Genomic DNA, 18,341 nt, shown 5'->3' on the forward strand with positions numbered 1-18,341 from the left:
CAAACGATACCTGACCACAATCGGAGAGAACACTGCCGGGGCATCAGATAGAAATACTACAGGCACCTCAGGGGGAAGGGAAGAGGGGCACCTCATCCGGAGGAGTGCAAAGCCAGATCCACGATGGGGCTCCATGCCCATTTATGCCATCCTGGGGAGTGCAAAGCCACAGTCTCCCAAGTCTCTACAGTGGGTGGCTTGCCCACTGTGCCATCCTGGGGAGTGCAAAGCCACAGTCTCTCAAGTCTATACAGTGGGTGGTTTGCCCACTGTGCCATCCTGGAGAGTGCAAAGCCACAGTCTCTCAATGCTATACAGTGGGTGGTTTGCCAACTGTGTCATCCTGGGGAGTGCAAAGCCACAGTCTCTCAAGTCTATACAGTGGGTGGTTTGCCCACTGTGCCATCCTGGGGAGTGCACAGCCACAGTCTCTCAAGTCTCTACAGTGGGTGGTTTGCCCACTGTGCCATCCTGGGGAGTGCAAAGCCACAGTCTCTCAAGTCTATACAGTGGGTGGTTTGCCCACTGTGCCATCCTGGGGAGTGCAAAGCCACAGTCTCTCAAGTTGATGCAGGTCTCTACTGGTACTGGGGGGGACTGGTGCCCAGACTGGATGAGTCTCCCCGTGAAAGGTCGTGTCCTGTCACTGTTCCAGCTGCGCATGGAATAAGGATGCCTGATGTGGCGGTCCATTCATTCCTACCCGGTGCTTGCCTTGTTCAGCGGTGCTTTGCCATGGCGGTCTTTGCCCTGTTCAGCGGTGCTTTGACATGGCGGTTCAGGACTGTTCAGCGGTGCTTTGCCATGGCGGTCTTTGCCCTGTTCAGCGGTGCTTTGACATGGCGGTCTTTGCCCTGTTCAGCGGTGCTTTGCCATGGCGGTCTTTGCCCTGTTCAGCGGTGCTTTGACATGGCGGTTCAGGACTGTTTAGCGGTGCTTTGCCATGGCGGTCTTTGCCCTGTTCAGCGGTGCTTTGACATGGCGGTCTTTGCCCTGTTCAGCGGTGCTTTGACATGGCGGTTCAGGACTGTTCAGCGGTGCTTTGCCATGGCGGTCTTTGCCCTGTTCAGCGGTGTTTTGACATGGCGGTTCTGATAAGGACATTGGTGTGTGGCATGACGTTCTCTACACTGGACATTGGTGTGTGGCATGACGTTCTCTACACTGGACATTGGTGTGTGGCATGACGTTTCATCATTGCCCAGCGGGGCTGAGGCAGCCGGGACCCTCCAGGGCACTGACTCCGGTGGTGGCGGTGGTCTCCTGACCAGTGACGATACTTGGGCCCTCCTGGGCTGTGACTCTGGCGGTGGTCTCTGGACCAGTGACGATACTTGGGCCCTCCTGGGCACTGACTCCGGCGGTGGTCTCCTGACCAGTGACGATACTTGGGCCCTCCTGGGCTGTGACTCTGGCGGTGGTCTTCTGACCAGTGACGATACTTGGGCCCTCCTGGGCTGTGACTCTGGCGGTGGTCTCCTGACCAGTGACGATACTTGTGCCCTCCTGGGCACTGACTCCGGCGGTGGTCTCCTGACCAGTGACGATTCTTGGGCCCTCCTGGGCTGTGACTCTGGTGGTAGTCTCCTGACCAGTGACGATACTTGGGCCCTCCTGGGCTGTGACTCTGGCGGTGGTCTCTGGACCAGTGACGATATTTGGGCCCTCCTGGGCTGTGACTCTAGCGGTGGTCTCTGGACCAGTGACGATACTTGTGCCCTCCTGGGCAATGACACCGGCGGTGGCGGTGGTCTCCTGACCAGTGACGATACTTGGGCCCTCCTGGGCTGTGACTCTGGCGGTGGTCTCTGGACCAGTGACGATACTTGTGCCCTCCTGGGCAATGACTCCGGCGGTGGCGGTGGTCTCCTGACCAGTGACGATACTTGGGCCCTCCTGGGCACTGACTCTGGCGGTGGTCTCCTGACCAGTGACAATACTTGGGCCCTCCTGGGCTGTGACTCTGGCGGTGGTCTCCTGACCAGTGACGATACTTGGGCACTCCTGGGCTGTGAATCTGGCTGTGGTCTCTGGACCAGTGACGACGGTGCTGGCGGTTGTGTCTCAACCGCCGGAAATGATGGCGCACTTCTCCGCCGTGACACTCACAACAGGCTGGGCAGACTTCCTCTGGCCCTTCCCCACCTTTGGTGGAGTCACAGCTGACTCTCCAATCCCCTTGGAACCCATGTCAGTTGTTTTCCCACCAGGAGTCTTAACACGGTCCCGTCGTCCCACTTTCCAATTTTAGAGCCTTTACAGGGGGTGGGCTGCCAGTGCCTTGGCTCCGGGTCACACTGCCTGCCCTGGTGGCCAGTGCACTCCACAAACCTTGAACAGGCACCACTGGTATTGGAGGCTTTTTGGCTGAGGCGCTACGACGGGACTGATGAATTGGAGGGGGGGGGTGGGGGCAAAAAGGTCAACTTTACAGAGGGACAGTTTCTGACGAACACTGGGATGGGTAGCTGGAGGGGGTCTGGGAGTGGAGGAAGAGGAGGTGGTTGTCGGAGGTGTCACTTTAGCTGTTTTGGGTGCAGGTGCAGGTACTGGAGGCTGTCGTGAGGTGGATGGATGTTGGGTGAGTGATTGCCGGCGTTTGTGTACTTTGGGAGGGGGCGTCACAGACACACTGGGAGAGGACACAGGGGACGTGTTAATGGCAGTGGAGGTGGTGAGTGCAGGTGAGCGGCTTGTGGTGCTGGGTGTCCTGGTGTGATTCATGGTGCCTGTAGATGTGGTGCATGCAGGTGTGTGTGTGGACGAGACTGGGAGGGAGATGGGAGAAGAAGCGGAGGGGGACACAGTGGAGGCAGTGGATGTTGCTGTGTCTGTATGTGGGTGAGGCTTGCGTGAGTGCCTGTGGTGTGTGTGTTGCCTATGTTTGCTTGAGCTACTTGTGTGTGTTGACTTGTGTGCATGCTGGTCTGTAGGTGTGCTTGGGATGGGCTGGGGTACAGGGGATTGGTTCTGGGTGGAGGAAGTTGGAGGGGGGAGGCTAGACACAGGGACAATGGCTGTCATTAGTGCTGAGGCCAGAGATTGCAGGGTTCGCTGAAGGACAGCCTGACCAGAATGAATGCCCTCCAGGAATGCATTACCGTGTTGCAACTCTCGTTCTACACCCTGGATGGCATTCACAATAGTAGACTGCCCAACAGTGAGTGACCTGAGGAGGTCAATGGCCTCCTCACTGAGGGCAGCAGGGGTGACTGGGGCAGGGCCTGAGGTGCCTGGGGCGAAGGTGATGCCCACCCTCCTGGGTGAGCGGGCACGGGGCGAACGCTGAGGGGCTGCTGGGAGGGCAGGGCTGGTAGGGGAGGTGGCGGCTGTACCTGCACGGGTGGGGGGCACAGATGGTGCCGCCACCACAAGGGAGCCCACATCGTCGAACGAGTCAGTGTCGCTGCTTGGTGATCCGGTGGCCGACGTGAAGCTCCCCTCAACCTCCATCCCACTGGTGCATTCAGAGTCCGTGGTGTGGCCCTCCATGACCATGTGGGATGCAGCTCCCTCATGCTCCGGTGCCACTGTACCTCCGCCTGTTGATGCTGATGTACAAAAGGACAGGGAGAGCAGAAAAAGGGGGGGAGACAGAAGAAAGAGAGTTTTAGTGCATGGCATACTGCTACCGTTGGCGGACAAGACAAACGCAGCAGCCCCCTGCATTACGCCGTGCTCCTGCCCTCTGCACATGCAATTTCTGGGATATGGCCTATATGGCAATGGTGGACATCTGCGCACATGGATGCCACAAGGGCAATTATACCTCGACTTGGCACTCTGCTGAGGTGGGGTAGAGTGCCACATGGCCTACATTACGGAGGGGCCTTGCCTACCTAACTCGCCCTGGCCTAGGTACACCCACAGCCTACCTCCCCCACCCAGACACCTCCACTGCATGCAAAGTCCGCAGAATGAGAGTGTACTCACCCCCTTGTGTCTGCTGTGATGCCATCAAGCTCCCATCCAACTCCGGGTAGGCCACCGCCAGGATCCGGAACATCAGGGGGGTCATGGTGCGACGGGCACCCCTCCCATGTTGGGAGGCCATCCCCAGCTGAGCCTCCGCCGTCTTCTTGCTGCAGCAGAGAATGTCCTCCCATCTCTTACGGCAGTGGGTGCCCCGTCTCTGGTGGGCCCCCAGGGTCCGGACCTCCTTGGCGATGGCACGCCAGTTGTCCCTTTTCTGGTGGGCGCTGACCTACATGACATGCACAAGGGAAGAGGAACAGTCATTACCAACTTCACCGTCGTTGTGAGTGGCCCCCTCCCTACTCTGGCCATTTGGCCCATTCATTCACATGCATTAATGTTCTATGAACTCTGCCCCCTTCCCTCTTCCAACCAGCCCTCTCCAACCAGGCCTAGCCCATACAACGTGCTCCCTGTGTACTAACCTGTTGGTCTGGAGGACCGTAGAGTAGTGTGTACTGGGGGAAGACCCCGTCTACCAGTTTCTCCAACTCCTGTGCAGTGAAGGCAGGGGCCCTTTCCCCAGACGCAGCAGCCATCGTCGCTTCCAGACCGAGGTCACAGCAGCACTTGCAGTGTAGGTCCTCTTCTGTCGAAGGTCAAGTATCTAGTGATTGAACAGATAGAAAATGACGCTGACATCCGCGGCGGTGACGTCCGCGGCGGTGCGCATCATCACCGCCAGCACACCTGTTCATTGGCTCCTGGGACCCATAGGGTCCAATGTTAACCAATGCAGCATTGCGCCGCAGTCTACGACCGCCTACTGCGACGGTGTGTAACGCCAGCGCAGTTACCCCACAATCCCATTGTCCCACTTTAGAGGTCAGGCAGCTGCCATTTCAGGGGCTCACATGGCTTCATTTACTACTGCGTCACACATAGCTAGGCCTACACTCAACACACATACAGGAAGGGTTTTGTGAGTAGTGCAGTCTTGTGTGTAACTGTGGGTACATACCTGGAGGAATAATGACTGGTTCTTCGCTGTTGTCCTTCGTAGGCACCCTCAGCTGGGACATATGAGAAGATGGCGGAATCCTCCGGTGTACCGACCGCTGGTGGACCTGTTGACAATGGAAGAGAGACATGTCATCGTAACCTACCGGTTTGACCGTGCCACAATCCAGGAACTATGTACCCAGTTGGAGCCATACCTGATGTCACCAATCCGCCATCCGACTGGAATCCCCCCTGACGTGCATGTGCTGCCAGTGCTCCATTTCCTTGCAAGTGGCTCTTTTCAGACAACTGTGGCCATGGCATCAGGGATGTCCCAGCCTATGTTTTCCAACGTGTTGTCCAGAGGGTTGTCTGCCCTGCTGAAACACGTAAGGAGATACATCATTTTCCCTCAGGTGGAGGATTTGCCTACAGTTAAAGGTGACTTCTATGCCCTTGGACATATCCCCAACGTCATAGGTGCCATTGATGGGACCCATGTAGCTCTGGTCCCCCCCCACAGGAGTGAACAGGTGTACAGGAACAGGAAGAGTTATCATTCCATGAATCTACAGATGGTCTGTTTGGCAGACCAGTACATCTCCCAGGTAAATGCTATGTTCCCTGGCTCAGTGCATGATGCCTACATTCTGTGAAATAGCAGCATCCCTGATATGATGGGTCAACTCCAGAGGCACCGTGTATGCCTACTGGGGGACTCTGGTTACCCCAACCTGTCCTGGCTATTGACCCAGTGAGGAATCCCAGGACCAGGGCAGAGGAACGGTACAATGAGGCCCATGGACGGACTAGGAGGGTGATCGAACGCACCTTCGGCCTCCTGAAGGCCAGGTCCAGGTGCCTCCATATGACAGGTGGATCCCTATTCTACTCACCGAAGAAGGTGTGCGACAACATCATCGCCTGCTCCATAATTTGGCTTTACGACGCCAGGTGCCTTTTCTGCAGGAGGATGATCCCGATGACGGTGTTGTAGCAGCTGTGGAGTCTGTGGAGCCTGTGGAGCCTGTGGACAGTGATGAGGATGAAGCTGAGGAAGAAGACAACGACAACAGGGAGTCAGTCATACAGCAATATTTCCAGTGAGACACAGGTGAGAACATCTTCATTTTTAGCATTACATTAACTTTCACACGTCTACCTCTATCCTGTTTCTCGATTTAAATCACTATTTGGTAACTGAGTTGTACCCTTCCATTACGGTTTCACAGGTGTGGTTACCTACGTGTCAACTGCTTGCATCCTTCAAGGGCTTGTGATGTGTGACATAGATATGTTAGCTTTACAATGGTTAACCCATGATGACACTGTCATTGATAATACATTTTTACTAAATCACAGACTGAGTCCAGATTGTTTTGTGTTTCAAGGGTGTTTATTGAAGTACTCAGAAATGGGAGGGGGTCGTAAAATGAGGATGGGTGATGGCAGAGGAATGTCCATGGCATATTCCAGTCTATGAGTCTCACAGGTGCACTGCCCATCTGGGCATAGGAAGTGGAGCTGGGCCAGTTTAAGTATGGACAGGATAACAAAGTGGGACAGTGGGAGGACAAACAGGGTGGTCTCATTTCCTGGCTTGCCATCTTGCTCTGTCCTGTTCCTGGATCTCAGGGACCGCTTGCGTGGTGGTTGTCCGTCTGCAGGGGGTGGGGTGCTGGTGTGTTGGTCTTGTGGCGGGGCGTCCTGTCCACTAGCGCCAGCGGAGGTGGTGGGCAGTTCATCGTCCTGGCTAGTGTCAGGGGCCCCTTGGAGTGCCACAGTGTCCCTCAAGGTCTGCTGTATGTCCTTCAGCACCCCTACGATGGTGCCCAGGGCGGAGCTGATGGTCCTGAGCTCCTCCCTGAACCCCAAATACAGTTCGTCCTGCAGGCGCAGGGTCTCCTGCAACTTGTCCAGGACCATCGCCATCGTCTCCTGGGAGTGGTGGTATGCTCCCATGATGGAGGAGAGGGCCTCGTGGAGAGTGGTTTCCCTTGGCATGTCCGCCCCCTGTCGCACAGCAGCCCTCCCAGTTCCCCTGTGTTCCTGGGCCTCCGTCCCCTGGACCGTGTGCCCACTACCACTGCCCCCAGGTCCCTGTTGTTGTTGGGGTGGTGGGTTACCCTGGGTTCCCTGTAGTGGTGGACACACCGCTGATTGACCTGTCCTGGGTAGGGAGGTTTGGGCCCGCTGGGTGGGGGCTGTGCCTGTGCAAGGGGAACCGACTGTCCCGAGGCCCACGATGGCCCGGGCTGGTCATCAGGATGCAGTAGGGCAGAGCTGCTCTCGTCACTGTGGGCCTCTTCTGGGGGTGGAGTGGTGTTGTCTGGACCCTCTGGTGTGGTGACAGTCCTTCGGGTTCCTGCAGGGGCATAAGAGCTAGATTATTGCATGTGTGTGTGTAATAGTGTGCAATGGGTGGGTGTTTGTGTACCCCAGTGCAAGCATTCCTGTGTGTGGGGTTGTGTGGTGATGGTTGGGGGGGTGTACTGGGTATGTGCAGTGGGCATGCTTTAGTGAGGGGTGTCCATGCTTAGTTGTGTCATGCAGGGCTTGGTGTTGGGATGGGTGGTTTGTGTCATGGGTACATTAGTGAGGAGTTGTAGTGATAGCGGAGGGGGTTAGGGAGGGGGTGTGTGATAGCATGCAGGTAGGGTGGGGGATATGATAGTTCAGAATTGACTTACCAGTTTCCCATCCTCCACCGACTCCTGCGAGGCCCTCAGGATGCAAGATGGTCAAGACTTGCTCCTCCCATATTGTTAGTTGTGGGGGAGGAGGTGGGGGTCCGCCGCCAGTCCGCTGTACCACGATGTTGTGCCTGGAGACCGTTGAACGCACCTTCCCCCGTAGGTCGTTCCACCTCTTCCTGATGTCCTCCCTATTTCTTGGGTGCTGTCCCACGGCGTTCACCCTGTCCACTATTCTGCGCCATATCTCCATCTTCCTGGCTATTGATGTGTGCTGTACCTGTGAGCCAAATAGCTGTGGCTCTACCCGGACGATTTCCTCCACCATGACCCTGAGCTCCTCCTCGGAGAAGCGGGGGTGTCTTTGGCGTGACATGGGGTGGTGTGGGTGATGTGTGGGGTGGTGTATGTGGTGATGGTTGTGGTGAGTGTAGTGGTGTGTGGTGTTTTGTGTGTGGATGTTGTGTGGGTGATGGTGTTCTGTGCCTCTGTGTAGTGGGGTTTTCTATTCTGTGCTCTCTCTCTCTCTGTCGCCTTCGTCTCAAATTTTTGGTTGTAGGGGTTTGTGGGTGATGTAGGTGTGTGTTTTATATTGTATTGGGTGTTTGGGTGTGTTGTTTGTGTGTGTGTCAGGTGTGTGTATTTGGAATTGTCCAATGTGGCGGTGTTTTGTATATGTGAGTGTATATTGAGCGTGGCCGTGTGTACCGCCAATGGAATACCGTGGTTGAAAGACCGCCGCGTGGATTCGTGGCTCGTAATAGCATGGGCGTGTTTCTGGAGGTGGAGGATTTGGTTCCGCCAGTTTATCACTGACCTTTGGTGTGGCGGTCTTGTATGGGTGCCTGAACTTCGGCGGATTCCAAGATGTGTGTCATAATAGCTGTGGCGGAATGCCACCGCCGCGGTGGTGTATTGGCGGTCTTCTGCACGGCGGTAAGCACCTTTTACCGCCAATGTTGTAATGACCCCCAAAGTGTCTTGGTTTGTGTTAATCCTATTAAAGTGTTTCTTCCCATCACATTTAAGAATTACAAAAAAGTGCTTAATTTTTGCTTTCCGAACTGCTGAGTATGTACAGTTCATTTACAAGTATTTACATTTTGTTGTGTGTTACAAAAAAATTACATCCTACAGCATTTCCTTTCACACTCCCTGTGCCCCAGAAAGGTTTTCACATAATTCACTTTATTTTTCTTTCTCTGACTGAAAAGTGAGAGTAGTTTGTAAACGCCAATCCCCATGTTAAAAAATAAGTAGCATTTTCCCAGAAGACATAGCCTGATATTTGACCCCTGTTTCTGAAGCGCAGTAAATGTTGGAAGATAAATACAGAACTAAAAGGCATCTTTATTTATTGCTTGGACTTTTGCTACCCACCTGGGTAGATCTGAAATCACCCAGAGTTACTCATACCTCTGTTCTGGATAATATCTAGGCTCGCTCAGGGATCTATGCAAATTCCAAGGCTCACAGAGAGTGTTTCTTCCCATCACATTTAAGATTTATAAAAAAGTGCTTCATTTTTGCTTTCTGAACTGCTGAATATGTACAGTTCATTTACAAGTATTTACATTTTGTTGTGTGTTACAAAAAAATTACATCCTACAGCATTTCCTTTCGCACTCCCTGTGCCCCAGCAAGGTTGTCACATAATTCACTTTATTTTTCTTTCTCTGATTGAAAAGTGAGAGTAGTTTGTAAACACCAATCCCCATGTTAAACAATGAGTAGCATTTTCCCAGAAGACATAGCCTGATATTTGACCCCTGTTTCTGAAGCGCAGTAAATGTTGGAAGATAAATACAGAATTAAGAGGCATCTTTATTTATTGCTTAGACTTTATTGGGTAGCCCACCTGGGTAGATCTGAAATCACACAGAGTTACTCATACCTCTGTTCTGGATGATATCCAGGCACACTCAGGGATCTATGCAAATTCCAAGACTCACAGAGAACCGAACACCTGATAAGACCAACAGTCAGTAAGAACTTTCTGTTTACTAATATTAACAATACTTCAGAGCTCTGCTCTTCATAACACCCTCTCACTTAAAGATTGTTATAGAATGTCTTCACGCTTTGGCCCTGATTCCGAATTCATCTGAATGAAGGTGTTTTATGTTGTGCCTGAGAAATAAATCTCCTGTAGAGTAAGCTTTTCCTCAGGTGAGATAAATAACACCTTTCAAGAGTTTTTGAGGCACAACATGCAGTTTTTAGTGCTTCTAGTGCCAAAATCTGCATGGTACAGTAAATAATGGACACTTTCCCCCACTTAAGTTATGACTTAAAAAAGATGGGCTATTTAACACATCCAGTGGGTACTGGGGACATCAAATAAGAACCAGCCCGTGATTTAGACCCTCACACAAGCAGGAGTTTGTCAGGGGTCTGAAAACACAGACCCACTCACAATCAGGGCCTTAGAGTCTATCTCTAATAGTACACTAGCCCACTCAGAGCTCTGAATTTGATAATACAGAAGATTACTTAAAATATCTTTATAACACTGATATTAAAATAGACCTCTGCTCTTTAAAGTACACGTGGCCACTCACAGTTCTGCTCTGAATTATACCTAAACTTACTCTAATTCAGCTAGTGGTAATGCAAAGGCTCACTCAGAGCTCTTTATGAAGCCAGGCTTCACTCACAGTTCACTCTCGATTATATTCAAAACTCACTCAAACCCCTGCTGATAACATAACTTAAACACCAACACTCATTTACTTTGCACTCTTTCCTTTGAACTAGTGTATTAATTGCAAGCTCAGGAAGATAAATATTCTTACTCATACCTGGAGTCCCTAAGAGATACATTTTGGATGAAAACAGAGAATTACTCAGGGCTATGTTGCTTATACTACACAGTTTCACCTAAGCTCTAATTTGCAAATGTAGTGAGTCGCTCCGTTCGGTGGTCTTGATACTAGCAGTTTTTATTCCTTACATAAGTGAAATCTACTCGGCCAGGATGGGAGATTCAGTGCTTCCCCGTGGTTGATGAACATTAGCCAGTCCATTCTGTTCCTCATAGAGCTTGGCACTAGAGGTTGAAGCATTCCAACACCTACTGACGTCCAAGTAGCCGCATTCCAATCAGACATGTACTCTCCTCTATGAAGATGCCTTTTGGGTTGTGTGTTCTAAAATTATTCTTGCAGGTACTCAGGGCTATTTTTTCTTCACTTGTTGATGGATTCTTGTCTATGTGCTACACCGGTTTCTACTGCGAGAGTCGAATGGAAATGTGGGTAGGCAGTCAGTCAAGATTCAAGTGAGAGGTGCAGGCTCTTTAGTTTTTTTTTTAAAACAAACCTTATTACTGTTCACTGCAGCATCATGATACAACCTCCTACGATTTTAGCTCTGGGTGCATCCGTTATAGTTCCTATTTTGACTGATATGCTGAATCTGTCGTTGTCCAGCAATAATATTCCCCACAAGTGGAAAGACGCTATAGTAAAACCCTTGCTCAAGAAACCCAATCTAGATGCTTCCGTCCTTAATAATCACAGGCCCCTTTCCTTATTGCCAGCGTTCTCCAGGATATTGGAAAAACATGGTAATACGCACCTTTCCAACTTTCTTGAGGACAATAATATCTTGCATCCATCTCAGACTGGCCTTAGACCTCTTCACAGTACTGAATCAGCACTGATTAGAGTCACTGAGGAGGTTAGGAAGCGTCTTGACCAAGGTCTGGTATGAGCAATTATTCTTCTAGATCTCAGTGCCGCTTTTGATACTGTGGATCATAGCATCCTACTTCAAAGAATGAGGGAGGCTGAAGTGCTAGGCAAGGCTCTGAGCTGGCTCTCTTCTTTTTTAAAAGCAATATCATTTCAGGTACTAGACTGTTCGTTCCTCTCCATCTGCTTTAATAGCAGCTGCGGAGTGCCGCAAGGCTCATCACTTAGCCCTACTTTATTTAACATTTATATGTCACCACTGGTAAAGATAGTGGAGCCACTTGGTCTTTAATTAGTGCCATATGCAGATGATACCCAGCCAGTATTCTCCTTTTCAACTGAACAGAATTCATCTGAGACAGCTCTCGCTCCTTGCCTATGGGCTGTGTCCAAATGGATGTCTGAATGTAAACTCAACTTAAATGGTGATAACACAGAGGTTATGATCCTAGGCCATCTTTCTCGGCCAAACTCTACCATTCCTATGCTTCAATCCTTAGGTGATCTTTCCCCTCCTAAGGAATACATCAAGAGTTTAGGAGTATGGCTCTACCAATGGCTAACCATGGATCATCAAGCTAAGAAAATTGCCTCCACCTGCTTTGGTACACTAAGACTCCTCAGAAATGTGTTTCAAATACTCCCACCTATTGCTAAGAGGCTCATCATCCAATGCCCCGTACCCCGGAGTGCCACAATATGTCAAAAGGAAGCTACAGATGGTGCAAAACACTGCTGCTCGCCTTCTTTTTAATATACCTAGACACAAATCAACTAAAGCAGTTCTTGCTACTCTACATTGGCTCCCAATTGAGCAACAGATAAAATTTAAATCACTCTGTTGCATCCACAAAGCCCTTCATAACAAAGGTCCTCCACTTTTGTGAACTCTTGCCTCCTTTCACAACCCTGCTAGACATCTCAGATCCTCTTCAGCAACTTTGGCCGCTATTCCATCAATAAAAAAACCTAAATGGGGCGGAAGCTCCATAGGTTATTTGGGGGCTAAGCTCTGGAACTCTTTGCACATAGGTCTATGACTAACCAGTCATGAGTTGTCCTTCCTTCGTCTGCTTAAAACTTGGTTATTTTGATCTGTACCCGTTGTGTGTTTTGAAGATTTCTCTATAGCGCTGGGAGGCCAGAGGGTAGTCATGCGCTCTATAAATCCTCACAACATAACATAACATACCATAACATAACATCACATACAACCAGTGATACATATATATATAAGAGCAGAATAAAGTGTACAACTGTGGGTGTGTTATCCCCCACCCCACACCCAGTAACACACAATACTCAACTGTGACTACCCTGGTTTACGTTACGCATAACAGTGAGCAGCAATCCTGCCACAGGTGTAAGATGATTGCATGAGTATCACCCCAGGAATGAGAGTATGCGTCCCCTCACAATCTATCAAACGTACCCCAGTTGAAACACCCACCAACTCCCAACGTGTCCGTTTCCCATTCCCCCATCAAGCCAGATAATTGAACCAAATATAGGTGAGACAACCACCAAAGCCCTCCCTGTGCTACCCAGGACTTCACATGTACCGGTGAGCTTCGATGAGGTAATGGGGCCCAAGTCAACTCCGTAGCCTTGTATCATTCCAATGTCCAGAGAGAGACCGGCCCGTGGCAACCAAGTGAGCACAACATTCAACCCCTAATCAGAGACAGAATTATCACTCTCAATTGTATCTACCCCTGGGTGGTGAGTAGCGCTACCCAAGCTTTTGCGGATTCTATAGGTCTTCTGCCCTGGTGTGCCTTTCACAGTAGTGAACTTCCATTCACCCCACCGTAATAGGTCTGCCCTCCAGCGCTCAACCCTAGGGTCAGTGGCCTGTTTCCAGTGCATTGTGATTCAACGCTTTGCCAACACTAGTGCTAAATCAATGAACCAGGTTGTGATTTCATATTCATCCGGTCGGGTACAGGCCCAGCAGGAAGAACCTGCGTGAGGGGGTTGGGAAGTGGTGGGTAACCTCAGACAAGAGGCGCACCACCTCCATCCAGAAAGAAGTTAAATGAGCACAACTCCGTAACATGTGAATGAGATGAGATCCCCAGTATCAGCATGGCAGCGAGGACATTCAGGGGTAGTCGGCATGAAATATAGATAATAATGAATATGTTTGAAAAGGGCACTGTGATATATTTAGGGCGCCACCTCCCACATTTTACAGAGTATTCTTCAAAGGCTGTGAGGAGACACATTTCCCTTTCAGGGTCCATGCACAGATCACCCAGGTAGAGTACCATGTCATCGGCATAAAGGGAGATATAATTTGAAACACCACTGGAGAGAACGCCCGTCTAAAGTCATTCGCTCCAGGCATTGCATGCCAGTGGCACCACTGCAAGGGCAAAAAGCATTGGGAGACAATGGGCATCCCTGTTGGGTGCCTCTATCCACTGTACACTGCTCGGAGATCACTCTTCCTATTCGGAACCCCATCACAGGGTGAGTGTAGAGTAAGAAAGTTCATTCTACAAAGCGTCATCCCAGCCCCATATGAGTCTAGATAATCAAAAGCCATTCCCATGTCAACAAACATGAAGCCTCCTGTCCCTCAAAATCACCAACAGGTGCCAAATATTAAGTGTCGTGCAACAGCCAGGAATAAACCCTGACTGATCAGTATGGATCAGACCCGACATGTGAAGTAGCTGACGTTGTGCCAAGACCCAATAAGTTTATATTTGACGTTCAACATGGATGATGGTCTATGAGCCGTCACATTGGTAGCAGGCCTCCCAGGTTTGAGCAGGGGGACAGAAAGGGCCTCCTGCAGGTCTAGGGGCAAGGCATAAAACGATAGTGCCTCTTGGTATAATGCCACTAGGCGGAGAGCCTACAGATCAATGTAGGTTGCGTAAAACTCCATGGGAGGCAATCAGGCCCTGGAACTTTCCAATGGGCAATATGGCTTTCCTCAGTGCGGATTTCTTCCTCTGAGATGTCCCCCTCTATCGCCTCTGCACCTCTGAAGCCAGTCTGTTAAGCATGAGATTAGTTAACCATTCACAAATGGGTTGCCACTGCTCCACAGCATGCCTGGTGTATAGTATGGCATGAGAATAGGCAAGGATCAGTGATTCTCGGCCTGTATATGGAGTCTGGTTCCTGTAGATGTTGCCAAATCCAGGGTTGGTGAGCTACACCTAGCAGGGTTGGCTAACCATGCCAACAGGGGCCCGTCTTGTTTCGCTCGGTGTGTGCATGAGTCATCTCCTCTTTTTAGAAGAAACAGCAAAGGTGTTCCACATGTTCCACCACTCTTTCCTTTGCCTCCAATATGGCCTAGTGTAGGTCTGACCTCTCCGGTCATAACTGCTCTATATCTCTGAGAGCCTGTTCGTGGGTAACAATCTCCCCCAAGACGGTCTGCAGCATTCCCGCCAACTCTGATATGCATTGCCCCTGAAGGACAACCTTAAAGGCTTCCAATTCAGTCAGCAGTGAGAGGGCAGTACCCTCATTCTTGGCAAAGATGCACTGGATCCCTTCCCTAATAGACTCCCTGAATACCAGGCCCTCTAGGTTGACAGACTTCAGATGCCAGCTCAGGGTGCACGGATGTGCGCCACCCCAACGTTGAATCAACAGTAGGGGGTTGTGATCAGAAATAGTTCTACCCAAATATTCTATGTCTGTGATTGTCTCCAACATGTCAGGCAACCATAAAATAGGTATCAAGGTAGACATGAAGCGCATGCATGGCCGAATGAACTGAGTCATCATGGTCCTGCATGTGGAGATGTCGCCATCCAACCACCAGGCCCCAGTGGTGCTGCCAGGCAGAGAACATCCTAGCCATGTGAACTGATGGTAGGGGAATCCCTGAGTGAGGGGTGGGAGTAGCCCATTTCAACATCCGCAACACATTTAAAGTCTCAACCAAAAAGGAGTGCTTACAGCAGTAGAGGACCCATAACATGGGACAACGTGTTGAAAAACATTGATTGGTCGACATTGGGTGTATAAATATTAACAAAAGAAATATCCTGGCCATCCAAGGAGCCTGTGAGAATGGAATAGGGCTCCTCTGTGTCTACTTACTCACTGGTGACTTGAAAGAGGACGTTCAGTCGTACCCAAATTAGTGTCCCACTAGCAAAGTCCAGGAATGTGGTGTAGACCCCATGCGCCATTCAGTGTTTGCACAATGTTGCCCCCTCCCTGGCATTCAGGTTAGTCTCTTGTAACAGCGTTATATGGACTCTCCTTCACTGCAGATATGCTTGCATCTAATAGCTCTTCACCATGTTATTCAAGCCCATCACATTTCAGGAGAGAAGTTTGTAGGCATTACTGTTGTCCCCCATCTGTAATCAGCATTGCCCATCCACAACTACCTTACCCAGGGCTGTGCAAAAGCAAACAAAGGTGCTGTCCTCATAACTAACAGATCTTAAAGAAAGAACAGACACCCGCTAAAACCCAGAAAATAGCAATAAAAGCATGTCAACTCCCCAGGACTGCAAGCCAACTACCCCCATCCAAACAGAGACACTCAACCAAACAAACAGGTAGTCCAGAGAGTCATCTACACTCTTCCTCGGGGGTTGTCAGAAGCAGGACACAGTGCTCATAAAAAGGAGGGAGCCCCAGCAGAGCAAGCCCATACCAAGATATACAGAAAAGGAGAGAGAACACCTCCACCATAGGGGCCCCCGGTAGACAATGAGGATAGCCAACATAGGAGAGGAAAATAAAGCAGCCCCACGGAGTTGTCCCTCTCCCCAGGAATGTTATCGAAACTAAGGGGGGATCAGTGAATGTCATCAGCAGTTTGCGGGGTGCCATGAGACAGTTCTCAACTCTGGGCAGTATCAAGTGTGGAATCAGATTCATGGCCCCCAGTCCGAGCCTCCTGCCGCATCCTTGACCGATGGTGAGTGATGCTCCAATTCCAAAGCCATGATTTTAGCTTCTGCCCCCACTGAATTCCGCCGGTCACATTGCGCTTGTGCCATCATTGGGGCTGGGATCAATTCCTGTAGGGTAAGTTCTGTTGCAGTGATGCATTCAGCTAACTTACTATGGTCTGCTCTGAGCAGGCCTAGGTTTCCCACCACCGTATCTATTTTGTGCTCTAGTATTTCTTTCGAGCCTCTAATGATCAGCAGGATGGAGCCCATCTTGTCTTCTGGGACCTGCACCAATCCGACTGGGGGGGTTAGGTTCACCTCCAGCTGCAGGGGACGTTTCACTACCAGCACCAAGATATCTTTCCATCAGTCTTGGCGCTGCAGGGTCACAGTGGGAAGATATGGAAGAACAGCATGGTGCTCCGAGCACCAGGTATTGGAAAATAGGCAAAATCTCTCACCACCAAAATAGGAAGTCTCTCTTGGGGCCATGCTCAGCATATTGCAAAATGTGAGTTTTTAGGCAGCTCCTTAAAGCATTGGGTACAAGTCCAGGGAACGTCACACAAAGCAGGAGGGGTCACAACAGGAAGCAGAGTGACCCAGGGGATCTCTGCTATAGGTCCCAGGGGGTAGGCGGTGTCCACACGCAAGAAGAGAGGCTAGGTCCCAGGCTCCTCAGGTGGCCAATGTCCCCCACTTGAAAGCACAGCAGGGTTCTACTGTAAAAGGCAGTTGGCACAATGGTCCATCTCCAAACCTCAAGCAGTGCCCCTAGAAGTCCTCCCAAGTGAATTTGGGAGAAAGTATGGAATAGGAGATCAATGTCACTCTTCCAGTTGTCCAGCACAGTATGAGTAGGGCAGTCCACAGAGGCCCTCCAGTACCCATTGTTCGGGCGTTATAGGTGTCACGTGGGAGAGGGCCCCTCTAGTCCTCCTGCACCAGCATGCACTCTTTGAGGGCCCACCTCAACCCAGGGTCTCTAGCCTCATCAGTAGAGCCACAGGGGCCCTGCGTCATCCATGGAATCAAGAGGGAGCAGTCAGTCCACAACCCAGAGTTCACTAAAGTATTTACTCTTCTAGGGGCCGGGCAGCATACCTTCCCTCAGCGCTGTCGCCTGGCCTTACAAGCAGCACTGCAGCTCTTACTTTGTGGGCCCTATGTGGCTCCTCCCAGGGCTCCGCACTGACATTGGATGTCGGGGCTGCTCTCCACAGCAAATGATGGCCCCTGTGTCTCTCCACTCGTGTTGTCCTAGGGAAGGTAGGCCGTCAGTCAGATGGGATTGGGCCTGGGTGGCCACCATCTTGATGCAGCCTTGTTGCGTGGCCAGGTTTGAGCACAATGGGTCAGAAAAGGCAACCTCAGTCCCTCCGCGCAGGTAGGGGGGCTCGCTGAATGGCACCAAATGTCGGCAGCCCCTCCCACCACCACAGACATGAGGGTTGGCAATTTAAGCCATGATGGGGCAGGGTGTGGGAGTCCCACCAGGAGCCCCTGCAGGCTTCATCCTACTCCATTTTTGTCAGGCCATGCCCCCCTTGACACACTTAGGCTCCTTCTGAGCAGTTTTGTGCCATTTAACTGAATTTCAGTTAACACAACTTGAAAAACTTCAAAGGGAACCACCAATTCACTAATTCATTAAAGTAGATGCTCTAATTTAATACACAATTTTGTAGCTCTTAAATGTGTGCTTAACCTGTTAAGCACCATAATCCTGATTTCATAGGTATATTAACTCAGACTATCTAAACTGTGTTAGACTTATTTGTATTGCATGCTTTGTATACATGTAGTCAGTCCAACAGTCAGAATGAGAGAATCAGGTGTGATCTCCCAGCTTGCAATTCAGTATCAAAAAATGCTATTGGCAGTTGAGTGGGTTCATGTGCCTCCTGCACCGGTCCCACAATATCTGAAAGAGATAAAGACAAATACCACAGATAAAATTCTGCTCTAATAGCATAACATGACACAGCATGACTAAACTGGCATAACACAAGGGACAGGATAACAAAGCATATTATGGCATGAGACAGTCAGTGGCATAACAAAACCTGAGCCCCCCCCCCTGCACAATACATGAAGTGGGCCCCCACGTTCTGGACCCAGTCAGGAACACTTAGGCCTAGGCCTGCCAC

The sequence above is a fragment of the Pleurodeles waltl genome, chromosome 1_2 (assembly GCF_031143425.1).
Source record: "Pleurodeles waltl isolate 20211129_DDA chromosome 1_2, aPleWal1.hap1.20221129, whole genome shotgun sequence".
NCBI classification, from domain to species: Eukaryota; Metazoa; Chordata; class Amphibia; order Caudata; family Salamandridae; genus Pleurodeles; species Pleurodeles waltl.